The sequence below is a fragment of the Rhinoderma darwinii genome, chromosome 2 (genome assembly GCF_050947455.1).
Source record: "Rhinoderma darwinii isolate aRhiDar2 chromosome 2, aRhiDar2.hap1, whole genome shotgun sequence".
NCBI classification, from domain to species: Eukaryota; Metazoa; Chordata; class Amphibia; order Anura; family Rhinodermatidae; genus Rhinoderma; species Rhinoderma darwinii.
In genome coordinates this window covers 35,377,268-35,388,357 of record NC_134688.1, presented here as the reverse complement: position 1 = coordinate 35,388,357, position 11,090 = coordinate 35,377,268, and the positions used below count along the sequence as shown (strand labels likewise).

Below are 11,090 nucleotides of genomic sequence, written 5' to 3'. Positions count from 1 at the left end.
TGAATAAAACCTTTAGCTAAATTTTCATCTATGTATTCTTTAAGAGCCTTCAGTTCCGGCTCTGCTAATGGGTAGATGCATCCAAAAGGTATAGCTGCTCCAGGCAACAGTTCAATCTGACAATCGTAAGGTCGATGTGGAGGAAGTTTATTAGCATTCTCTTTGTCACATATATCAGTAAATTCGTCATATAGAGGAGGTAATTTAGGAGATACTTCAAGCTCCCCTTCAATCTTTTCGTGAGATTGTTCTGGTAAAGACTCTGAGGAGGGGACCTCCGATGGAAAAGACACTTCTTTGGTTTCCCAGTCAATTGTAGGGTTCTGAGCCTGCAGCCATGGTAGTCCAAAAATAATTGGAAAATGTGGGGATGAAATTAATAGGAAAGATAGAACCTCATGGTGATTAGGTCTTATAATTATCTCCAATTGTTCAGTCTCTTGATCAACTGGACCTGAGTTCAGAGGGGATCCATCTACAGTTTCCATAAGAATGGATGACAGTCTCTCTTGAAATTTTACACCATGTTTATTAGCAAAATAAATGTCCATAAAGTTCCCATTTGCTCCAGAGTCCACCATGGCAGAGGCGGATATCCATTGAGAATCAATTCTAAACTTGATGGGAATAAAGCAATGAGTGTCTTTGTGTTATTTTTTTAAAATTGGGTGTTGTGCAGGAGACTGAATGAATGAGTGCATGCACTGGTGGCACTTGTTCAGAAGAAACAGATTCTACATCAGAGAAGTCATGATCTGCTACTACCGCCACCATCTTGCGTTGACGACATGGACAATTGATAAGGAAGTGATCAGTTTTACCACAATAGAAGCATTGATTTTCTCGAAACCTTCGTTCTCTTCTGTCGGCACTTTCACGCTTTTGTATACTGTCAATTTGCATAGGTTCAGCTTGGTGTTCTTGGTAATTCTTTGTTTCAGAGTCTTTAGGAGTGGGAGCTGGAGCAGACGAGTAATAGTTATTATTACGGGACCAGGTAGAACCCCATTTTTCTTGTCGACGCTCTGATAGCCGAGTGTCTATTCGAATACAATGGTGTACAAAATCATCAAACTCTGTGGGAGCTTCAGCCCGTGCTAACTCGTCCTTAAGTGCACTAGATAGTCCTTTTTTAAAGAATGTTAATTTTGCAGCATTATTCCACTCAGTATCCATCACCCACTGTCTGAAATCTGTGGCATATTCGGCAACAGAGTGTCTGCCCTGACGTAGAGCCATCAACACTGCTTCTGCTGTAGTACACCGGTTAGGATCATCAAATACTTGGCTCATGGCTGCTAGGAAGGCGTCCAAGTCATCAAGCCGAGCATCGTTGGTTTCAATAAGAGGGCTTGCCCAGGCTACAGCCTTATGTGTCAGAAGCATAATAATACACAGCACCTTTGAATTATCAGTAGGGAAGTGAGCAGGATGTGCACCAAAATATAACTTGCATTGGTTTATAAATCCACGGTATTTGTCACGATCCCCACCAAAACTGAATGGTGGAAGCGGCAGGGTAGATGAAGAGGCTGGGGTCACAACTCGATTCTGAAGTTCCCGGATCAGCTCTGCTTGCTGAGCCACCATGCCTTGTAAACCCTGTGTAGCTTGTCCATAAACTTGAACATCATGAGTTGTTTGATTTTCAAACGCCAAATATTTAGTCTTTAAAGTTTGCATGTCAGCAAAGATGTTAGTAAGCAAACAGTTCATATTGTTCACACGAACCTCTAAACTTGCTTCTCTGGCGAAATCCATGGAAATGGCTTGAGTATCCTGTTACGATACTGGTGAACACTTCTGGAATCCTATGGTCAGAAGTAGTGAGCGGAGCACAGTGCAGAACCCGGTGAGAAGTCCCCAGGGACAGTGCTTGGAGGGTGGAACACGAGTAGTAGTAAATAGCAAGGAAGTAGGAACCATCTGGCAAAGACAGTTCTCAGGAGCAGGAGACTGGAACAAGTCACAATACTCAAGCACTGTTTGGTATTCCATGTGGTCTGAAGTAGGCCCAACAGGAAACAAGATGGTTCCACACGATGCAACATTTGCCATCTTGGTTAAGGGCAAGTTTAAGGGAAAAACATCAAACTCCAGTGGTAAGGAGTAAAAGTGCAACAAGAGAATCCTAACAACCATGTTCAGCAGGCACACCACTGAGTCCCTCAGGCATCTGCACACGCCTCCTGCTGTGTTACCCCACAGCCCCTAGCGGCAGGGGGCAAACCTGACCTAAACAATAATGGCACCAAGCACCAATAGTGATGCTTTTGAAAAGTATCAAAAAACTTTATTAAATATAGATGACAAATGAATAAAAAGTGTCACACGATAGATATAGCAACATCTCCAGAGTGAAATACACAGGGTGAACACATGCCCATAACAATACGGATACATCTTATTTATAAAGTGTATAGTGCTAAGCAATATATATGAAATAAGGATATATATACCATATATAATATAAATTGTCTTTACAATACTGCAGGATGGACAAGGACATGGACAAGAAGCTAAATACAAGTAGTGATGGTCCTAGGATAGGTGCAACACATGTTCAAAAGAGTACAGCATATAAAATAACATGCCTCAATATATACCGATCTATATGACACAACCGGGATGGCGCCTACCACGACGCACGTTTCGGCACAGCCTTCATCTGGGGGTGACATCATCTCCTAACAGGTATAATATAATAATATATATATTATATAATATATTATTATATTATATAATATAATATAAATTTCGGTATAATAATGATACAACAGTAAACTGGAGATGACCGTCCAACACTGCGAATTTAACCCCTTAATGACAATACGCCTTTTCATGGTGGTCATTAAAGGGGTTCTCTGGAAAAAACTTTATGGTCTCATGTTTACTTGATAAAGTGGTTCTGTTTCCACTAAACGCGTTGTACCTCAAGAGACCCTCTATCTCTATTTTTTATGTATGTTTTATTATGATCTATTGTTTTAGACAATTAATTATATATATATTTATTCTCAAAAAAGTATTGCGCCTGTATGGTGTCTCTTTTTTACAGTGGATCCCACCTGGTTCCCACTGTTTTTATCTACCTGCTCTTACTGAAGATGTCCTCAAAACTGGCTTAATGAGATGGTAGATCGGAGAGTGACTGAGGCAGTGGAGGCAATACAGGGCGGACCTGCTGCAGGCAGCGGCTAAGGAATCTTGGCCCCCATTGGGGGACCTCTCCAGAACTCCAGTGAAGGACCTGGGCGTGTAGACGAAGCCAAGGCAGACCCAGCAGAACCGGGTTGATGGCTTTAGGCAGGACGAGGAAGTTGATCTGTTCTGAGTGAAGGACTCCGATTTGTAACGTAAGTGGTTTCATGATAGCCACAATAGGATCGGGCAATGGTAGTCCATTTACAGAAGCAACAGCAAGGGATCTCTCTAGAAGAACTGTGGGTAGATGTAGTCGGTCTACTAAATCCTGCTGGATGAAATCTGCAGCTGCCCTGGAGTCAAAATAGGCAGAGGAGAAGTGTGATGTCTCTCCCGAGATGATGGTCACAGGAATAGATAATTTGGAAGAGGTTTTGATGTTTGGCATCATCCCACCTAGAGTTGCCTCTCTAGGAGCTGGAGTTTCCCGGCTTTTGTGGACATTGGCGCACGAAAGGGCCTTTAAGGCCGCAATACAAACACAGACCTGAAGAGCGTCAGCGCTGTTTCTCCTGCTCGGACAACTTGACTCTGTCTACCTGCATTGGTTCCTCAGGTAGAGCAACAAGAGGGGGCAGTAGTGGTCTCTGGAACAAGGGTGCTAATCTGTGAAAAAGTCTCTCCACCGAACCTCCTCATCGCGTTCCTGGATCCTCATGTTGACCCGGGTAGCCAACACGATATGGACATCCATGGTAGGTGGGAGGTCGCGGGCTGCCAGCTCGTCCATGGTGTGTGAGGACAGTCCATGCCATAGGTCACCACCAATGCTTCATTGTTCCATGCCAACTCTGCTGCCAGGGTACGGAAGGAGATGGCATACTCTCCTGCTGTGGACCCCCTTGCTTGAGGGTTAGCAGAGTGGCTGCTGCTAAGGATGTTCGACCCGGCTTCTTGAACACGTCACAAAAAGTCTGTAAGAACAGGGCTAAGTCCGAAAATTTGGGCCCCTGTCATTCCAGGATGGGGTTCGCCCATGCGAGGGACTTGCCAGCGAGGAGGGAAATAATGAATGCTACCTTGGCCTCATCAGAGGAGAAATGGTGAGCACGCAGTCATAGCAAGGAAAAAGAGGCAGTGCAACTGTGGATTCGGAAAACAGACAGTAGGAGTATTAGGCAGTGGAACGGCAGCAGTTTCTGGGGAAGCAACAGGGAGTTGATCCAGTCGGGCGATGATGGAGTTTACAGCCACGAGGAGTTGATCCTGACGTGCATATAGATACAATATATACTATTGGGGTCCACCCCTTAGTAATTGCTGACGTGCATATAGGTCACGCATATCCGTCTGTATGACCTGAACTGTGGTCTTAGGCTGGCCAGCGGGTTCCATGGCCTGAGAGTACTGTCACAATCTAGGGAACATATGTAGCTGACTTTAGCTTGACTAATAATGCATTAAATACACAGTGGAAAGATCCCTTATCTTGACCTTTTCAATGACTTCTCAATGGTTATTTTTGTGTGATATCACGCTGTAACAAGTTATCAGAGTCAAGTTAAAGATGGCTACATCCGTATGTGGACCCACTAGGCCGTGGGCTCCGGCTCAGATAGGGCTAGGTGTGGCAGGTTGCGCCAGACGAAGCGGATGGCACCAGGAATGGTAGATGACACACAGACGTGGCATATCCAGCCGGCGGTACCACACGACTCTGATAAAAGGCAGGCACAGTAAGGAAACAGCAAGGGATACATGAAATAGGATGCAGGGAACGGGAACTCTGGGATCAAGCAGGAAAATACTAAGGGACCCTTTGCAATACAAACATGGGAAAAGTACAAACAACGCTCAAGCAAGGAGTGGAAGGGCAGAGACCTTTTTATAATCCAGGGTGCACTGGGGTAGGATAGAAAACTTTTAGGAAGTGCACACGCTGGCCCTTTAAGGCACTCCTCGCACACTCCAGGAAGAGAAGGCCGCGCCAGCCGTGGTCTCTGGGGAGGTGGCCAGGCAGTTGCGGTCGCGGCCGTTCATCACAGGGTGAGAGACAGAGGTCCGCAGTCATAACACTGAGATTTTTTTGGGTGTTGTATATATGTACTGAGCAGTGGCGTAACTACCGCCGTAGCAGCCGTAGCGGCTGCTACGGGGCCCGCAGCATGAGGGGGCCCATGTCGCCCGCTGGCACGGGCCCCCATCATAGCCGGATGCTCCGCTGGCAGCCGCTAATGGCTGCTACAGCGGGACGCCACTGAACACTACGGCAGAGCAGGGAGGTATCTCCCCGCTCTGCCATTAACTGGTTCCCGACCGCTGGCTGTATTTTTACGGCCAGCGGTCAGGGTCCTTAAAACCCGAGCCATAGACTTTTTACGACTCCGGTTTTAACTTACTGCCCGCGCGATCGGGCTGCTGAATGTCGGGTCTCCGGCTGTCAGTGACTGCCGGGGACCCTGAGGAGAGGATAGAAGCAGCTTTCGCTGCCAGCGATCATACATGTATCCCCTATCCTGTGGATAGGGGATACATGTATTTTGTAGGACACACTGTAGGTCGCATTTTTTTGGGAGGGGGGACGCTGTATGGCGTTCCCTACAGGGGGGAACGCTGTATGGCATTCCCTACAGGGGGGGCTGTATGGCGTTGCCTACAGGGGGGGGGTGTATGGCGTTCCCTACAGGGGGGGCTGTATGGTGTTCTCTACAGGGGGGGCTGTATGGCGTTCTCTACAGGGGAAGCTGTATGGCGTTCTCTGCAGGGGGACTGTATGGCGTTCTCTACAGGAGGGCTGTATGGCGTTCTCTACAGGGAGGGCTGTATGGCGTTCTCTACAGGGAGGGCTGTATGGCGTTAGCACTGTCCAATAAATATACAGTACACAGAAGAAAATACGGTCCAGCAATCCTCATGACAATGTGATGACTTTATTAGAAAAACATTTTATAAACCACACGGCATGTTGAAGTGATGATACAAGACTGCTTACGCTCTTCGAAAGCCAACTACATTCTTCGCAAATGTACGCCATCTCCTCCAAACAGTCAATTACATCAGAAGTCCAGTTCCTTGTGCTGCATGACTCGTGGACGCCCTATCCGTGGCGATATCCGTGTCCTTTCCACTGCTTCTCACTTGAGTCCTGTAGGCACAAAAAACATTCTGCAAGTATCCATTGTCATCCGTGCCTGCAGATTCTGCTTTAATGATGCAACTCACTCAACTCCTTGTCTATTTCATCGTTTACTAATGCCTCTTTTAGATGCGACAGATGTATTTTTTTTATACTTACCAGCCTGCTTCACAGGCACCATCCCTTTTTATTGGCACCTGATCAATAAGGGGGTCCTTGCTCCACCACCATAACACTGCAATACTAAACAAAATCTTCCATAGACATCACAAAAACTAGACAAGCCTTTCCTCCCTTATGTTTCCCAACATTTCCTGGGACAAGTGTGTGTAGGTAGAAATCAACAAACATGTTTCCTGGCCCCAAACTTTACCCCCTCTTTCCAGTAAAGGATTGGCTTTCGGTATCACGCCTCCTCGCTTTTACCTTTTTACTTTATCCTGCGTAAACATTTTTTTCAGCATCTTAAACGTCTTGCCCATTAGCCCATCTATCCCCAACATCAGACCACTTATTATCATCTGACAGACCAGAATCAGACTCAACCAGCTACTGTTGCCTTCTTCTGCTTCTCTTTACATCCAGATGCGCTGCTCCTGTAATTCCAAACATTGTGCCAGTACCCCGTGTTCTAAACATTTTGGCAACCCCAAGGTGTCCCTCTCCCATGTTGAGATTATGAGGCCCTACTGGGATATTGCTGCCTTCATCGACCCTGGATCCCTGCGCAAGGATCCTGGCACTTGGCCCATCATCGTGCCATGTTCCCTCAAATTTTTGCTAGAATGATACCATTGAGGATACCTGCCTTGCTTCCTTGATGCCATTTGCTCCAAACAATCCAGTACACCCCAAGTCCAGGTCCTTGTGCTGCATGACTTGTGGGGGCTCTATACATGGCAAAATATCCTGGCACCTTCCATTGCTTTCCGCTTGAGTGCTGTAAATATAAAAACATTCTGCCAGTGTCCATTATCACCTATGCCTGCAGATTATGACTGTGTAATGAAACTCACTTAAGTCCTTGTCTATTGCATCCAGGCCTTGGCACATCGCAAATGTTCTTGGCAGACCAAAGCTGTCTAAAATCCCCCTACACTCCCTCACCCAATTACCTTACACCTATGTTCAGTCCGAAACCGAGCCATGTGGCCAGCATTTTGGACAAAGATACCCCTAACTTACATTATGCCTATTCCTACCAACTATCCAAGGTTCCCCACTGCTACGCCTTTCTTGGCATTTTGCCCGCTCATTACTTTTTCAATGTACAGAGCTACTGGTGGATACTGTATATAGTAACTAATGATGGACATACCGCATATAGATGAAATATTACTTCAGAGAGTCCCCCTGGCAGCAGGCAGCCGATCTCAAGAAATTCTGGAACAAAAAGTATAAACTGTGAAGATATTATGACGTGTGCTTAGTATGGTTCATCATATCAACAAATATATGTTCAGCCTATTGAAAACATCAGGGAGATTGTTCCCACAGTCTTGTCATGTGTCTATAGGAACATTCTGGATGACATCACATTATAGAATTTCTATAGGTTGTTATTTGCTATAATACTTACATACATACAGTGGATCTTCTAGCATGTCGGCTGTCACTGGTGCCACATATTCAGATGTTATAAATGTCTGTAAAATACATAATGGGTTTAATGTCTATACATAAAATAACCCCATATCTATAATGAATAATAATATATTTACTTTCACACATTTCATTTTCTATCACAGGGCGAGTCCAATGCCCCTCTGCCACACAAATAACACCAGCAGTATAATGGCACATAATAGTTGGAGGACCCTGGTATAGATTTTGTATCAGGGACCAGTAGCTTATTGTTATTCTTCTATATAATCTTATCCTTAATGGAAAACTTCTAATTTGTCTTTTGTGGAGTCTTTTGGACTGGAGTAGAGAGAGTAGAAAATGGTAAATTGGATTTCTGGATTCAACAGACAAAATAATTATTAAAGGGGTTTTCTGACAGTTTCATAAACCTTAGTCTAAGCCGCATATGGCTAAAAATAACAAATTGTCCCTACTCATTTTTTAAATTCCCTGTGGCTCCTGCGCTGGTGGTTCTGTTGTCTTTAGTTGCTAGGCCACAGCGGTCATGTCCGTGTGGATGGCATGTCACGTGGCAGCTATTGTGTCACATCCAGGGCCGGCCTTAGGTTTATTGGTGACATGTGCAGTATCTGTGACGTCCTCCCCCTTATGATGCACCATGTAGTGTCCAAATAATTTAATCATACAGTGCCCAAATAACATCACCCTCTCAATAAACTAGGGATTGTATCTTTCCGTTTTTTTATATTATAGGTTTGGGCTCTAAATGCCGGATCGGCAGTGTAAGTTGAGGGTGCCCAGGCCATCTATGGTGGTAGTGCCCTCTTCAGTATTGACCAGTAATACACACTATGTGATCATTTAGAGATGCAGTTAATAAAATACACTGACCTTGGACTCTCCTACTGAATACATCCGACTGAATGTAGAACGTTATGTGATGTGAGGTGGAGGGCTCTGCTTAATCTTTGATCTGCCCTCCTGGGACGTGTGGTTATCATTAACTCTTATGAGGAATTAATTCTAGGAGAAAGAAAGACAATGTATTAGGACAAATCTCAATCAATGGCAACATTTCTATCTAGAACAGAGTCCAGTCCCCAACCAGTGTAAAATTACCAAAGGGGTAAATAGGATGACCGGCTGGGGTCCAGGGATTTGGGGTGGCCCACAGCCCTGAAATTGGACAAACAATAACGGCGCAGGGAGGAAGCGAAATGTCTGACCCGGTTGGTCGTCTATTAGGTGAGTATAATTTTTTATTTTATAGGAGCAAAGGGGGCACTATTAATATGGGGGATAAAAGGACTGAGTCGGGGCTTAGAAAATGGGCTTCATTACTGTGGGGCCATACAAAAGGGGCATTCTGACCCAGGACATACAAAAAGTGTAATTCTAACTGTGGAGGGTATTGGTGGATACTGCATATAGTAACTAATAAGAGACGCACCTTGCATAGATGAAATATTGCTTCAGAGAGTCCCCCTGGCAGCAGGCAGCTGATCTTAAGGTGTTCTGGAAAAAAACAATAATTGTGTAGTTTTATTTCTCCAGACAGACGTGTGCTCAGTATAGACCACCCAATGAAGGAAATGTACATTAGGGCTCATGTACACAGCAACTTCATGTGGACGGACCTGTATGGTGGCGCACAGACTGCAGTACTGGTAATGTAGACACTGTGTGCGCTGTGTGCTCCCCCATAAGCCAAATGTGTATTAGGAAATTACATAAATAACAAGTCCCTTATATATTACTAATACCATAATATCTTCTTTATGGAGCATTTCTATAATAATAATAATAATATAAAGCTGCAGCAAAATTCCCAGCGTTTACTTTTGCTACATGTGGATGAGTTTTTGAGACTGTAACTATTCACCTGTAACACTTGTGAATTTTGCCGCGCAGCAAATCTGCAGCGTCTGAATTCAGCTTTATGGCGTAGAATATAGTACTCAAATACTGCAATCATACAGTGCCCAAATAACACTGCCAGACAAGTATTGTCTGCCACACTGTAATGTAATCCATTATCAAGGAATTGTATCTGCATCCTGAGCAGTGCCCTTTACTTTTTTTTACATGAAGAGTGGGATTGAGTGTTCAAGCAATGGGTGCCCCAGACATCAAGACCAGTGGCGCCCCATTCATTAGTGACAGGTGATGCACCCAGTGTAACCGCACAGGTCGCACACACCTAAGACAGGCCCTGGATGAACAATATTGGGGAATTTGTTCCCACAGTCTTGTCATGTGTCTCTATAGGAACATTCTGGATGACATCACATTATAGAATTTCTATAGGTTGTCATTTGCTATAATACTTACATATATACAGTGTATGTCCTAGCATGTCGGCTGTCACTGGTGCCACATATTCAGATGTCATAAATGTCTGTAAAATACATAATGGAATAAACATAAAATAACCCCATATCTAGAATGAATAATAATATATTTACTTTCACACCTTTCATTTTCTATCACAGGACGAGTCAGACATTGAAAACATTTTGTAATGTTAGTGTAAACCCAGGGAACATAACTATAGGGGTGAAGAGGTTGCAGTCACACCCAGGCCCAGGTGTCCATGACTGACATTAGGGGGGGTCACAATGTGGGCAATTTACAAATGCCAATCCCCAATGCCCCCATCTCCTAGAGGAATCCCGATTTTCGCTGCTAGAAACGCGATGTCAGTGAGAGAAGCACCCAGGCGGAAAGGCAGCTGCTGAGTTGCCCGGCCGCTTCTAAAACACAAGCAGTGGGAGGGAGCCAGCGCAGCGCCCCGTTCCACCTGCTGGAGGGATGCGCCCTATGTAATGGCACAGGTCGCACACCCCTAAGGCCGGCCCTGGCTACTGCTGAGCCTTATTAGGATAATATACGGTAGCTTTTTAAGACTATTTAATTAAATTAAATTAGACATCATATTGAAAACGACTGAGAAGTCACATTCCACATTACTGACAGCTGCAATTCTCAGACAATGGTAAGGGTATGTTCACACACTTAACTAAAAAACGTCTCTAAAATACAGAGCTCTTTTCAAGGGAAAACAGCCTCTGATTTTCAGCCATTTTTTAAACCACAAACATTTTTTGAGGCGTTTTTACCAACGTTCTTGGAGCTGTTTTTCTATTGAGACAATGAAAAACGGCTCCAAAAACGGCCGAAGGAGTGAAATGCACTTCTTTTTACAGGGTGTTTTTTATGCGCC

The 11,090-nt window shown here is 44.6% G+C and overlaps 1 long non-coding RNA gene across 2 annotated transcripts; it reads right to left on the bottom strand.

Moving 5' to 3' along the window:
* Positions 1 to 6,079: 6,079 nt before the first annotated feature.
* LOC142740453 (uncharacterized) lies at positions 6,080 to 10,271 on the bottom strand. Of its 2 annotated transcripts, XR_012880690.1 has the most exons (6): positions 10,199 to 10,271; positions 9,318 to 9,382; positions 8,759 to 8,890; positions 7,860 to 7,926; positions 7,599 to 7,663; positions 6,080 to 7,220 (listed from the first exon to the last, which is right to left on the bottom strand). It is a non-coding gene; the product is annotated as an uncharacterized LOC142740453 (long non-coding RNA). The 2 variants fall into 2 exon arrangements; XR_012880689.1 differs by having other exon boundaries at positions 6,080 to 7,663.
* Positions 10,272 to 11,090: the final 819 nt, after the last annotated feature.